Source organism: Elgaria multicarinata, chromosome 4 (genome assembly GCF_023053635.1).
Source record: "Elgaria multicarinata webbii isolate HBS135686 ecotype San Diego chromosome 4, rElgMul1.1.pri, whole genome shotgun sequence".
In the NCBI taxonomy this organism is placed as follows: domain Eukaryota; kingdom Metazoa; phylum Chordata; class Lepidosauria; order Squamata; family Anguidae; genus Elgaria; species Elgaria multicarinata.
In genome coordinates, this window is record NC_086174.1 from 57,025,389 (window position 1) to 57,040,902 (window position 15,514).

Genomic DNA, 15,514 nt, shown 5'->3' on the forward strand with positions numbered 1-15,514 from the left:
TTATATCAACCACATCTGTGGAAGCAGACTGCTTGTTAAGTAAAATTCACAATATACTTTTTCCCTCTGCTCTCCAGCCCTATGAACATCATTTAATTTGACTAGGGCTGCTCACTTATTCTGAGACCTGCTGTTTTTCATGCTCCATGAAAATAGCCCAGTTCAAACTGAGCTTGCATAGGATGCAGAGATGGAATACACACTATATTGGAAGAAATCTCCCCATCACCTAGCCAATGTGTTAGTGTGAATGACACATCTGGGGGTGAGGGGAATGTAGGAGAATGTTATGATATAAGCCATCGAGACACAAACTGTATTGATCATGAGAAAATCAGTTCCAATAATACAATATATGTTTTTGAAATTCTAGTTTGCATATCTCTATTGAATGCTTTTTCACAAATAGGGTTTAAAAAAAACAGGATTAGTGGCAAAGTTTGGTTTTCTTCACACAAATAGCATTTGGAAACAGACTTCAAAATTTAGTCATTTACAAAAGGATGAAAGAGGGCTATGTAACTTGTTTATTATTATTATTAACACAAAAGTTAGGGAAATAAAAGAAACAACATGGGCTTTGGAACAACATAGTAATTATGAATCCAAATATAGACATTCAACAAAAGCTTTTTAAAAACACCTTGCTTGGTTTTATCCTGCTACATTTGGGTCTCTAGTTACACACCCTCACAAGCTCTAATGACTGATATCCTTCCTAGCCTCATTAATGAAGAATTAGACTGGAATAGCAAATCAATGCAAATGAAAGAATGTAATTCTGAATTCCATTGGTTGTCACTCTCTCTTCTTCCATATAGTTCCTATGCCAAAAGATGTTCAGCCAAGTCATAAATATGAAAAACATAAACATGGAACTTGAAATATATCTCATGTGATAAAATAATAATACAAAACTACAGTTTTTAGAGAGTGCCACGGGTAAATAAATGTTAAAATCTCTCAAAAGTGTATTTGAGGAGTATTGCAACTGACATGGATATAAAGCTATTCCAACTGGACAAGACAAGTATTTCGAATAATTATTAATTCAAACAAGTAGACAAAAAGAATACTTCCACATGCATGACATACAATCAGAACCCCATAAGCAACGAACCCTTCCCCAATTTGTAATTAATCTTATCCTTTTTGAGGGGATGAAACATAGGAGAGGGTCAGACAAAGCATATGAAAATCCACAGGCATCACTTTGACACCAGGAATTGCCACCAGGAATAGCTAGTATGCTTAAGCACTTAGGACACTTCTTTTTTTCAAAGTCACAGAGCTGGCCATAAGTATAGATAACATCTCATGCTCCAGTTCTAATCAAAACCATTTTAAGCAAACCAAACGCAATGTTCAATTAAATATCCAGATGCAAACAAACTCAAACTGCAGCATATTATTCAGTCACTTTGATGTTTCAAGCTGATGAACCTTGTTAAGTGCCATGGGTTTACAAGCAATGCTATGTAAAAACACACATGCACACGCACACACACACACACACACACACTAAAAAACAATGAAAGCACCTGTAGACAAGCTGTTTATTTGAACACACACAATTTTTGCTAAGTGTTGTGTCTGATAATTCTTTATCCTTGGATATGTCAGATGTCATCTAATGTGTGTGTGTGTGTGTGTGTGTGTGTGTGTGTGTGTGTTTAAAATGATATCAAAGTATTTCTTGCCCACAATGAATATTTGGATGAATAAACAAATTAGCATGGCAAGATCCCTGTACATATGAATTTATTTGGAGTTTTGTGCTGCAGATTTATGTACTGAGAACTAAATGCTGTAAGGGCAGATTTTACTCAGTGTCTTGAAAAAAAAAGTATTTGCAGCAGAAAAGTACAATTTGCATAACACAGTCTGTCCACAGAAATCTTGCCATTTGAATCTGCATGAACAAACATTGAGACACTTGGGGTGAGGAGGAAGGAGACTTTTGTATTAAATCATATTGGGCAAGCAACTACAAAAGGTGAAGAGAAGCAGTGTGAGGTTAGGAAGGTGCACTTGGCAAACAGACAGACAAGTCTGCTAGCCGCTCTAATTGCTACCACCAGTACTGCACGTCAGCAGTAACAACACTGATTATTTTACAGGGTTGTTCTAAGGATTACAAGAAGATCATGTATGTAAAGCACTTTGAACATACAAAAGCACCATCTGAAAGCACTGTAATAAATCTAAGTGCTGATATAAACATATTAATATGTAATATGGTATTTCATATGTTCAAAGTTCCTCACATATATAATCTTTACAGCAACCCTGAAAGGTAGTATCATCCCCATATGGACAGAAGCTGAAAGAGAGAATGGCAATGGGGAGAGAACTAGGGGCTTCCCTATTCATGGTTCAGTTTCTTAGGGACTATGCTAATCAGCTTGATATTTAAATTTACGCTGTACTTAGCACAAGTTTGAAAAGGTACATAATTCATTTAAAGTCCACAAAAAATCTATTCTGCCTCTGTTTGGTCATTCACAGTAAATAAGAGAACAATTCTCTCCTTTCCTTCCAGATGTTTCAGTAATCAGTACAGACTGCATATAAATATAGAGGGAGGGAACTGCTCAGGTAAGACACCTTTGTTTGTACAAATGTGCCACACAGATTATCTGATCACTGAAACACCTTAATATCACACCAGGTGAATTTCAAAGAGAGTTTCCTACTTCCCAAGCGCACAGTCGTGATCACTTATAGCAGATTAGTTACCTCTTAACGTCATATAAAGTGTCACTCACAATTGGGGTGGGGAGAAGAATGCTTATGGGAGAAATGGTGGGTTCTGATTAGTATTTTGTGAGCATGAAACGAAAAGGTGGTAGTTATTCTAGATTATTTCACTCTGCCCAGGGAGAACAATGGTTGAGTGCACGCACCCTGAGGCAAAGAATTAAACTAATAAAATAGTGTTCCTGCCAAAATATTTGGGGGCACATACTGGATTTGCTTTGCTTGTGAATCCAGTAGCCCTTGGAAGGATACACAAGAGAAGCGCGACTCAACGCTAGGACAGCCCCTAGAGCACACCCAGGCGACTGCTCTAGAAGAAGCGATCGTGCAGGGATTGCCGTTTCCGCTGTAATCTTCACACCAGCCTGAACAGAAGGAGTGCGCAGATAACCTTGGACACCCCGTGCGCTACACCCACCCCCTCCCCGGCCACTCCGCAAAGCATTACACCAAAGAGGTGGATGCATATTCTACCCAGAGCGCCGATTTCCCTGAGCTCTCTGCTTCTGCTTCTTGAGATCCCAACCATTCCTACTCCAGCAAGATATGCTGGAGGGTGCAACCCACACACAGAGGCACACGACGCCCTTCCTTGGACTTCTTACTCTCTTCAGTAGTTCCAATGTCACTAGGGAACGGGGCGGATTGCGTCTGTGCGTGTCTGGGGGGCGGGGGGGGGGAATAATACAAACGGAGTGGGTGCTGCCCTCCGCCGCCTCCAGCCTCTCTTCGCAGAGGGGCGTCTTTTCCGACAGGGCATCCCCGCTCCGTGCGCCCCGACCCCACGCCACCCTCGGCTTTCTGGCTCCTGAATGGGGCGGGAGCGGCTGGGGAGAAGGGCATCCCGGTCTAGATTTCGACAGCCACAGCCGCCGCCGCCGCCTCCGGCCCCGCCGCTCTCGCTCGCCTCAAGTGACTCTTGCCAGAAACTTTGGCAGCCCAACAGGAGCGCGAGGAGCGAGCAGGCGGGCAGGCAGGCAGGCGGGCGGGCGGGCAGGCAGGCGCGGCGCGCGACTCCTGGAGGAAGGTTCTGAAGCGAACTCTGCTTCCTTACCTGGCTGGCTGAGGCGGGACGCGCCTCTGGGCAGGCAAGCGACGCTCCCCGCGGACGGCAGAGTCCAGACCGCTACTATATCTCCCTCAGGCGAGTGCCAGCTCCGTGCAGGGAGTCCCTCGCTTTCCGGCGGACTCCAAGCGGCCACCCCGCAGCCGGGCTCCGCTTGCACCTGTGCGCCGCTGGAGGCAAACGCTCCTCCGCGCTCCTTGGCCGTCTTCTCGCTCCCTTTGCCTCTTTCTCCAGAGCGCGAACGAGCTTAGAGAGCCCAGTCCTCGCCCTCCGCGTCTCTCCTTCCACCAGCCTCTCTCCCAGTCACGTCCCCACACAGCACCCGCGGCCGCCCGGCGACTCCCGTCTTCGCTCTCTGCCTAGTGGCGGAATGTCCGAGCCGCCGCCGCCGCCGCCACCGCCGCTCGACGAGCAGCATCCACCTCGGGCTCCCCCGCCCCCTCCAACTCCACGCCAAGAGCAGGCAGCTCCCGAGCGCGCCACTCATTGGCCCGCCCGCCGCTGACCTCACGCGAGCCGCTCACGCCCACCTAGTGGATTTCCTAGGCAGCCTTTATTATAGGGGCGCCCGCGAGTGGTGCCCGGCCAGCCCCGGGCCAAGGCATACCCTTGGGTGGCTCCCGACGACAGCTCCGCAACACGCGGACTCGCTTCCTCGCCTGCCCTCCAGCCTTCTCGCTGTCGTCAACAGCCAATTCTGAGATGCATGCACAATAAATAATAATATTAATAATAAAATTATACAAGAGAGACAGCTGGTAGCAAATCACCATTGCAAACTATTGCAGAGGGAGGGCAACACAGGAAAGGCAGTTACAGACATCATTAGGGCTGGAATTTGGCTGGACGGATTGAGGAATGGAAGAGACAAAATACATTAATATCTGTTTAGTTTAGCACCTGTTACTTCTGCTAGCTTGCAGCCTGGTGCAACTTGAAGAGTTGTTGGGCCAGAGAATGGGCAGGGATGACATCCTGGGTAGGCATAGCTGGCGCTGCACTCTAGCAGGGCCCCGCTGACAAGACCCCACCCCCACCCCTACCCTGGACTTGCTCCTCGTCTTCACCATTGCAGCCTGCTTGTTCACCTGCCTCTCCCTCTGGCCCAGGGAACGATGGTGGTGAGAAGCAGTAGATGCCGATGCCACTGTCTCCTTGCTCACTGGCTCTCTGCAATCCTAGCAAGCAAGTGGTGGCAATGAGAAAGAAGACAAGGAGGAATAGCAATTGGGAACAATGGCAGTGAGAAGGTAGACTCACTGAGGGAGAGGGGCCATTGAGGGTGATTTGCCAGAGGGCCCTCAAAAACATGGAGCCAGGGCAATAGAAAGCACATCAACAGATGACTCCAGCAATATGATCATTAAAGGTTGAGTCATCGTGCTTATTCCTGGTCATTGGGAATGAGAGAGCAGAGAACAACTTCTCTGCTGCATCCTTACCTGTAGACTGGGCAGGTGTTTGGGTAGGTGTTTGCCATCATTCTTGCTCTGATGGCAAAAAAGAGGACAGAGAAAGGAGAAGCAGAATGACAAGGGTTCACCACCACCACCACCACTTTTAATTTGTATCCCACTTCCTCAGACAATGTGCCCAAAGTGGCTCACAACACAAGAACATCAATTCAGAAACAAGAATGCATATCGATACATCCGTTGCAATAAATACATAATTCTAACAACAGCCCAAACAATTCATTTCATTAATGCTAACATAACATTTTGAATTACAAAATAGACGTTAATTGTCAATTTATATTAATCAGTAATGCATACGCCTTCCTTCATTTCATTAATGCTAACATAACATTTTGAATTACAAAATAGGCATTAATAATTATCAATTTATATTAATCAGAAATGCATAAACCCAAACCTTTTTTTCCAATGCACTGAGGCATTAACAAGCACGCAGCTCATATAACCACTTCCCCCAAAGTGCCAGATGTAGAAAACAGCAAGCAGGTTTCTCCCAACCTGCAGCCGCTGATCTCTCCTGTGCCCTCACTCGCATTCTGCTGCAGTTCTTAGAGCTCCAGCTGAGACAAGGGTGGGTGGAGGTGATTTACAGTCTCTTTCTCTGGGTTTGGATGTCCCTACTTCTTCTGGATGTAACCAAGTGCAGGAGGCTCACACCACTTAGGCTTCATTGAAGGTGGAGATGTGTGAGGTGGGGTTAAAGAGATAGGTTTTAAGTTGAGGTATGAAAGAGATCAGGAAGCCTCCACTAAACACATCCATCCAACTGTAGAAATAGGGTGAAAGTTCATGTGCAGACATGAGCTGCTTCTTATACATCTACTGTTAATAGGGTGGGGCAGGTGTGGAGATTCAGATGTTTAGAGAACTGGCTGAGATCATCATACTGCTATAGGAGAGCTGCAAGGCAGGGGTAGTGTTGAACAGGGAGGGAAGAAATGGCATCTCATGGAAGATGTTTCTTTGTTCTTTCGAGGCTGAAACCCCATGAACACTTATCCGAGAGGACACTTGGGCCATTTCTACACCTGCCTTTTCCCCCAGGATCATCCCGAGATCATGCCTGTGCATGCAAATGACACACAGGGGATCCTGGGATGAGGCAGGGACGATCCCTCCATTTTCCTGGGATAATCCTTAGTTGTAGAAAGGCTCTTGGTACTTACTTCAGTGCGACTTAGTAAATATGTATAGGATTTCTCTGTAACTTGTGCGGGCATGTGAAAATGTAACATTGGAAAGAAATGTCTTATTGGAAAGAAGAAAGTTAACAGCTCTGATAGAGATTTGCCCTATTGGTTTCCTCCCTCTTAGAAATAGGTATTCTCCTGATGTACTCTCAGCTTTCATGCATCTTATGACATCTTTTAAAAATATAATGGGATATTCCACCTTACTAAGGAGACAACAGTTGGGGACCATGTGCCCTATGGCCCTGCCGTCCCAGAGTTTCATTGTGGGTGCAACGTCTGCTTTGGCTGGTTATAGTGATTTATGTTCTCATTTTTATATATGCTTGTTTTCTAAAACATTTATTTTCACATAAAATAGACATATGAGGTGTATATTTATGAAGAGCAGCTTGTTTCTTCACTGCAGGTAGAATATCCCTGTGTATAGGAAAGAATGACACCAATTTCTTTAACATCCTACAGTTTTCTGTGGAATAAAACAACATGGCTTCATTACAAGTTATTTCTCAAGCAATCAACTGACTAATGCTTTCATCCATAAACTGGATAGTATACCTTATACCTATTCATAAAACACAAGTAAATGAAAGTCAATTGCTGTAAAATACAAAACAATTATGCATAATAGTTATTAGCGGCAGAGTCTTGCTATTTACTGTTTTACTCTGTACAGCACCATGTACATTGATGGTACTATATAAATAAATAATAATAATAATAATAATACACTGTATTTCATTTAGTCTGTAGTTGCTGTAGCATTAAGATGCAACAGCATGAGTTTTATTTGTCCCTTAATGCACACCTTGAATGCATCAGGCCATAGTATTGATCTACAAAAGGTGTATGTTAATAAAATATACCCTTGAATGTCTAAAATGTGGCATTCATATAGTATTGTTATCCAAAGGGTTTAAATGCTGATGAAGTTTACAATATGATATTTTGTTCTTACAAGAGACCTGGATGCTGGGAGACTTTCATATAAATGGCTACCACTCATACACAATTAACGCCCTGCCTAGTCAGAGAGGTGGCAGACCCAGTGGGGGTCTGGGCCTGTTCACTTCCATGAAACTCCAAGCTAACATCCAGCTGATACCTTCATACAAGGAATGGGTTATGGCAGTGGTATTATGTTTTCAACAGAGTGCCTTACTATGTATTAATGTTTATATACCCCCACAGCATCTGCATGTACAAATCAAACAACTATGGTTAGAATTAGAACAATTTGTGGAGCATTGTTTGGATCTTTATCCCCACGCCCATGTCATCATGGGAGGAGATTTAAACGCTAGAATGGGCCCCAATGATAAGACTTTATATGCCCAGTTTCACCAATATCCTCCAGATATAGGAGCTGCCTCACCTCTGCTTATTAGGACCTCAGTAGATGACAGGTGTAATATAGCAGGCTTGTGTCTAGCACAGATGGCATATAGACAAAATCTGTCAATCATGAATGGTGCCACTCAAGACGATTACCCAGGCCAATATTCTTTTTGGTCAGGTCAAAGGCTATCTACAATAGATTATATTATGATTTCTTATAGCCTGGCTATTATAAGCCCATGGTTTAAAATTATACCAAGACCAGAAAGTGACCACTTACCCTTACTTCTTTCCTGTAGTCTTCCCATGGGACCCTTAAAGGCAGAAAGTAGGCACCCCCCAGTACCCTTGGTGGCCAACAGGCCTCGAAGGATCAAATGGAATGGTCAAGTGAGTGAAAGAGTTTCTAATTGGTATAATTCACCAGATTGTAAACAGTTAACCAGAGCAATCTCCGAGATAAACATGGACTCAGATTCTGACACACAAGAGACAATGTCTCTATACAAACTACTCATCCATAACCTGCAGGGGTTTGTTGTAAAGAAGCATTCCAGCTCCCCTTCATCAGGTCCTCCATCTAAAAACTGGTTTGACCAAGACTGTAAAAGGGCCAAGGGGATATTAATGGACTCTTATAACAAATATAGGGAGAAGCCTTCAACTATTACTAGGCAAATTATGCTACAAAACCCTTCTGAGGAAGAAGAAACGAGCGGCAATAGCTCAAACCTGGCAACAACTGATTAAGGCCGCCCAAGCCAAAGACACGTCAGTATTTTGGCGAATTACTGCCAGTCATCCGGATCCAGGCCTTTCGCGGTTAACCTGCTGTGTCCCTGTGATGGCCTGGGAGACCTATTTTCGCTCAATTTACACAGATCTGAATGAATATCCCTCCTCATTAGAGTTATTTGATGACCAGCTAGAGTATTGGCCTCCAGTCTCTGTAACAGAAACCAAACAACTCATAGAACAGCTAAAAACGGGTAAGGCCCCAGGGAATGACTCTATCCTGGGGGATCTAATTAAGGCCAACCCAGAATGGTGGTCCACCATACTAACATCACTGTTTACTTACATAGATAGAACAACATACATCCCCAAAGACTGGGCAGAGGCAATTATAATTCCAATCTATAAAAAAGGGGCTAGGAATGACCCAGCAAACTATAGACCCATTAGTCTTCTGAATACCATTAGTAAATTATACGCAAGACATCTGTGTACAAAACTGTGCGACTGGATGGAGGAAGAAAGCATACTTGAGGATGAACAAGCAGGATTTAGGACAGGTAGATCTACTTTAGATCACTGCCTAATTCTGCAACATTTGGCAGGAAAATACACCCGTAGCAGTAGCTCCCGGCTATATGCAGCCTTTGTAGATTTTAAAGCGGCATTCGACTCAATCCCAAAATCCAATTTATGGGAAAAACTTAAAAACTCCACAATTGATAAACGCTGACTACGGTTGATGTCTAAATTGTATAGTAACACAAGCCTTAGAGTAAGATTTAACAGAGAAGGTCAGCTCTCCAACCCAATTACAGCAAATAGGGGGTCAAGCAAGGATGCGTTCTGGCCCCACATCATGGCTCCAAGCTTTAGATATACACGCCCCAAAAATAGCAACCAAAAGACTACCCATACTGCTGTATGCAGATGATGCAGTCATTCTCTCCTTGTCTCAAATAGGCCTTAGAAGAGCCCTAAAGGCCCTTGCCCTACATTGTAAGGAGGACCGATTACAAATCAATTACTCTAAATCAAAGATTATGATGTTTGCCAATAGCAACAAGATCCACAGATGGTATATAGATAACAACGAGATAGAACAAGTCTCTTGTTTTAAATATCTAGGTGTTGTTTTCCAAGCTTCTAGAAGGAAAACAGCACAGATGAATTATATCTCCTCACTTGCCAAGAAAAGTTCAGCAGCCATTCTGAGGTTCTTTCGTACACGAGGAGGAAATTTTATTCCAGCTGCAATTAAACTGTTTGTGGCAAAATCAAGAGCACAGCTCTTGTATGGAGCACAATTGGGACCATTTTCCAACTTAGCCATATATGAGAAAATACAATCGGGCTTCTTAAGGTCATTATTTCTGACACCAAGAAGTGTCTCCAATGCGACATTACGAATGGAGAGTGGATTAATTAGAATTGAAGCTAATGTGTGGCAAATTACTATATCTACCTGGCTTAGACTTAAGCTGACCCCAGCGGGGCTGCTTCCCCTAATTTTACAAGACAATTATCAGATGAAATGGTGGAATAATATCAAAGAGAAATTATGCACATATGGGCTCTCTACAGAACATCTACTAGCCATAGGCTTAGAAAAAGCCAAAGACCTTGTTAAGCAGCGTATTTGGGATATTGAACTGCAAAACGATCTAAGCCAAATCCTATATATTTACCGTTCTCCTCAAGATATACAGGGCGGTGGCCCTGCGGCCTATCTGAGCTCCCTTACATATTATAAATACAGGTGGGCATTTACTAGGGCTCACTATAATGTTCTCCCTTCCAAGTTCACAGAAGGCAGATATCAAGGAATTCCAGTCTCCCAAAGGTTATGCCCATGTGATTCTGGTGAGATAGAGACATCCTCTCATGTGCTTTTATACTGCTCGTTCTACTTAGAGGCCCGGTCAGGCTTAATCCATCCTCTACTACAGGACTTTCCAGGTAACACCGATGAATTTTATACCAAGCTCCTCCTTGCCGATAGAAACCCCTCAGTTACCTATAAGGTTGCTAAATTCTGCCACTTGGCTATGAGGACACGTCATAACCTATTAACCTCAGAGGACTGTTAAAGCTCTGGGAGATGGGAACTAAGGATGTGTACTACTTTGTATGGTTGTTGTTGCTGAATTAATGTTGTGCTGGTCTTGGACCGTAATAAAGTGATTGATTGATTGATGAAGTTTACAAACTTGAGATAATTCTCCTGCAACGATTTTTCACAAAGGTGGTCTTAATAATGCCACTTAGGCTGTAATCCTATACACACTTACTTGGGACTAAGTGCCATTGAACTTCATGGGACTACTTCCCAGTAGACATGCAGGCGATTCCACCATCAGATTAACCATAAGTAAGAGATACTTTTTTAAAAAAATGTTGGCACTTCTATTCCTAAACCAAAAACAGACTGGTGCTAGTTTGATTTGGCATTTTGGGCTGTACAGATAATTTATTTATTTATTTATTTATTTATTTATTATTTATTTATTACATTTCTATACCACCCAATAGCCGGAGCTCTCTGGGCGGTTCACAAAAATTAAAAACATTCAAAGTATAAAACAACAGTATAAAACCATAATGTAAAATACAATATAAAAGCTCAACCAGATAAAAACAGCAGCAATGCAAAATTACAAATTTAAAACACCAAGTTAAAATTTATTTATAGACTGTTAAAATGCTGGGAGAATAAAAAGGTCTTCACCTGGCGTCTAAAAGCATATAATGTAGGTGCCAAGCGAACCTCCTTAGGGAGCTCATTCCACAGCCGGGGTGCCACAGCAGAGAAGGCCCTCCTCCTGGTAGCCACCTGCCTCACTTCCTTTGGCAGGAGCTCGTGGAGAAGGACCCCTGAGGATGACCTTAGGGTCCAGGCAGGTACATACGGGAGGAGGCATTCCTTCAGATAGCCTGGCCCCAAGCCGTTTAGGGCTTTAAATGTTAATACCAGCACTTTGAATTGGACCCGGACCTGGACTGGCAGCCAATGAAGCTGGAAAAGGACTGGCATGATGTGGTCTCGTCGGCCAGTCCCTGTTAGTAAACGGGCTGCCCTGTTTTGTACCAGTTGAAGTTTCTGGACCGTTTTCAAAGACAGCCCCACGTATAACACATTGCAGTAATCCAAACGAGAGGTTATATAATAATAAAAGTTAGATTATACAGTTATTTATGAATGTGTTCTGCAAAGAGTGCAGTAGGCTGTCCAAGGGGGTGTCTGAATGCTCCATTAACCCTGTAGTGGCTGTGCAGTCACACCATGTTGTTTATATGATGCAGCTGCCAACTTGCAGCCACATTGGGCTCCCCCCCTCAAAAAATGTGTTCTCAAAGTCTCAATTTACCACGACTTTTACCTTTGCTCCAAGGTCACCACGTTGTTTCTAGGCTTTGGTCTGTGCTATCAAGTGGACATTGCTCTGGATAAGCATGGGAACGCAGGGCAGGGGGCAGGCGTAACAAGTAGGGATGTGCTCCGCTTCTCCTCGAACCGGAGAAGCAGGAGCGGAGCGGGGGGCTTCACCTACCCTTAAGGCGGAGGTGAAGAGGATTGGGGGGCCAGCAGAGCGTGGCGAAGAGGATCGAGGTGAAGGCGGATCCTTCGCCTCGATCCGGAGCTCCGCCAGAAAGGTAAGTGGGGTTTACCGGACCCTGCCGCTGTCGCCCATGCGGCGACAGCGGCAGGGCCCGGTAACCCCCCTCCCTCTTCTCCCGTACCTGCGTCCGTCCGTGGTCCCTCGGCGGTCCCTCGGCTTCTTCAATTGAGCCCGCGGCTCAACCAGGAAGTCTGGGCACGGCCCAGACTTCCTGGTTGAGCCATGGGCTCAATTGAAGAAGCTGAGGGACCACAGACGGACGCAGGTAAGGCCCCCCTCCCCCTTGGTCTCTGCAGGTAAGGGAGAGGAGGGAGGGGGGCCTTACCTGGCGCCACTCCCCTCCACTGTGGAGCTCCAATTCGGATCCGGAGCTCTGCGGCGAAGAGGAGCGGACTATGGGCGCAGCGGCGTGGAGCGGCCCGATCCGAAATTTTCAGATCGGCCCGTGGGGAGGATCGGGGGGTCCGTGCACACCCCTAGTAACAAGAGGATGGTTGACAGCACTGCAGTTTTTCCTGGTCAAATAGCCTCCGCTTCAGCCTGCTGTCTAGCTTTTTTGGTTTTTCCTTGAAACAGCGACTTTGCAGGCTTTTGAGCGTATCACCTTTCAATGCAGCATCATATAGACACCCCCCAATGTTATTTTGAAAATTGTTTTTGTCAAATGTTGCACTGCAAGTATTCAGATAGTTCTTATTTTCTACCACAAAATTCAGCGTCAGACTTTGTCCATTTTGTGTGAAGGCTGTTCAAAAATAGTTTTGTGGGATCTTGAACCAGATGCATTCAACACTTAGCTAGCTTGCCTCCTTCTCTTCAGTTCCTTTGCCTCTACCTTTGTTTCTTTTTTCCCCTTGGGTTGTTCAGGGACCCAGGAGAGACATTGCTTCAGTGCCCTCCATTCCATATTCTATTTTTGAACTGCATTCCACACTGTGCAGGGCTCAGGGATTCCTAACAACATCTCAGCCTTCCATGGATGCCCCTCATTGCCTTTATTGGCTTGGTCTCTGTGGGACTGAAAGCCACAGTACACACAGTGGCCATTCCCGGGCGAACCGATTCAGAATGAGTGTCAAGGTGAAATTCAGTGAACCTTGATGAGCTTGGGTTTTACTGATTTGCACATCCTTAGCGTTTCAGCAACAGAGCTGTTGATTGGCAGAAATCTAGATACTTAGACTGAAATGGTTTGCATCCTAGTTGCCCATTCATCATCTTGCCCAGGAATCTGAGTAGGAATAAAGCCCATTCCCTGCAAAATTATTTAGATGGTAATCCTATACCTTCGCTTATCTGGGAGTAAGCCTTGTTAAATTCACTTCTGAATAGATACATATAGGATTGCACAGTTAGTGTAAAATGTAAGCTGGTGTAAGACGATGAGCCACCGTCACTTCACTTCTTGGAAAGCTGCCCTCTAAAAAGTGATTTTTCTTTCTTTCTTAAGGTGCCCTGAGAGATTAAAGATTTATGTGGAGAGTGGGTGTGCAGATGCAAATCTATCAGTTTTTGAACTGGCAGGAAAGGATGTTGTCGCTTTTTTGTGAATTCTCTGGCAAAGAAAATACAATGAATCTGCAGGAATGAATTGTTCTTGCTATTGTCAATGTAAAAAGAGGGAAAATGTCATTCAAGTTCTTACACTTACATCAATAAGATGATATAAAATACATCAGACCGCTTCTCTCAGGCTTTGATATTTCTGATGTTTCTAGCCCATGTCCAGACCACATTAAAGCTAACATAAGAAGACTTGCTGGAACAGACCAACATCTTGTTTTCCACAGTGGTCAACCAGTTGCCTTTGGAGAGTCCACAAGCAGGGTATGCAGTGGAGGCTGGTGGCTCTGATGTCAGTGGGGTTTTGGATCTGCTCCAGGTTTCAGTCAGAACTCCAAAGTGCAAAGCAAAACCATGGTAAATCTAGCACACCTGAAGTCTGCCCAACCCTAGTATGTAGCCATCATGACTGATATCCTTCTTTTCCAGGAATTTGTCTAACACCCTGTTTAAAGCCTTCCAAATTGGTGGCCATCACTACACCTTGTGGTAGCAAATTCCATAGTTTAATTATACGCTGAGTGAAGAAGTACTTCGTTTCATCTGTCCCGAATCTCCATGTTGAGGGCTTTGGGACACTAGGAACATCTTTCCATATTGATGCTCAACATTGCTGTGCTTAAGCAGCTTTGGCATGACTCCAGGGAGCTGCTGAAGAGAAAGAAAACACTGCTGCTTAATGGAGAAAAGAAAAATGAGGACAGGGCAGAGGAGCAGCCAGGAGGAAGGACTGGAGTAGTTGTGACACAAAAGAGATTTCTGAAAGGCCCACTCATTATACCCCTTAAGCTGCTGAAAATTAAGACAACAGATCTCAACTATTTCAAATGTGTTTCTTTTTCTCTCCCTCTGCAATCACATGGGTTCAACTATTCAGGCATCCTGGAAGTGATTAAAGTAAATGCATGAGCAGGGCCGGCCTTAGGAGAGGGCGAGCTGGGCAATTGCCCAGGGTGCCAAGCTGAGGGGTGTACTGCCAAGCTGAGCTGAAGAGGCGCCAAGGTGAGCTGAATAGGAAGTGTCTGTAACCTTTCTTTCAAGAGTCTACAGGTTGTTCGGGCACTAACTACAAAAAAATAAACTTCCTTCAATCATCTTTAAATGTTTCCTTTTCAGTTTCTACTTTGATGTCATTTGTAGGGGTGTGCACAGACCCCCCGCTCTGCTTCTCTTCCAGATCCGCGATTTGCGAATCGGGCCGCTTCGCTCCGCCCCCGCTCCGCCTATGTCTGCTCCGCTGCGGTGCTCCGGATCCGGATTGGAGCTCCGTTTTTTCTCCCCCCCATAGGCTTGCATTAATCTAAAAAAGTATACATCTTTTTTCTGTTAAAGTTAGAAACCTCAAGTTTGGCACCATGACACCTCATGGATGTATACACACGCACACCAAGACTCAAGGCAATCCCATCATCCCCTGATTTTTGGGGAATTTATGAAAATCGGGCACCCCATTCATACCCTTTTCGATAGCTCCGTCAATTTGCACGTTAGAAACCTCAAACTCGCCACCATGATAGCTTATCCAGGGATACACATGTATGCCAAGACTCAAGGCAGTCCCATCATCCCCTGATTTTTGGGGAATTTATGAAAATCGGGCACCCCATTCACACCCCTTTCGATAGCTCCGTCAATTTGCACGTTAGAAACCTCAAACTCACCACCATGATAGCTTATCCAGGGATACACATGCACGCCAAGACTCAAGGCAGTCCTATCTGTAAGGAAGGGGTAAATTCATACTGGGAATGGCTGTTTTTAAAA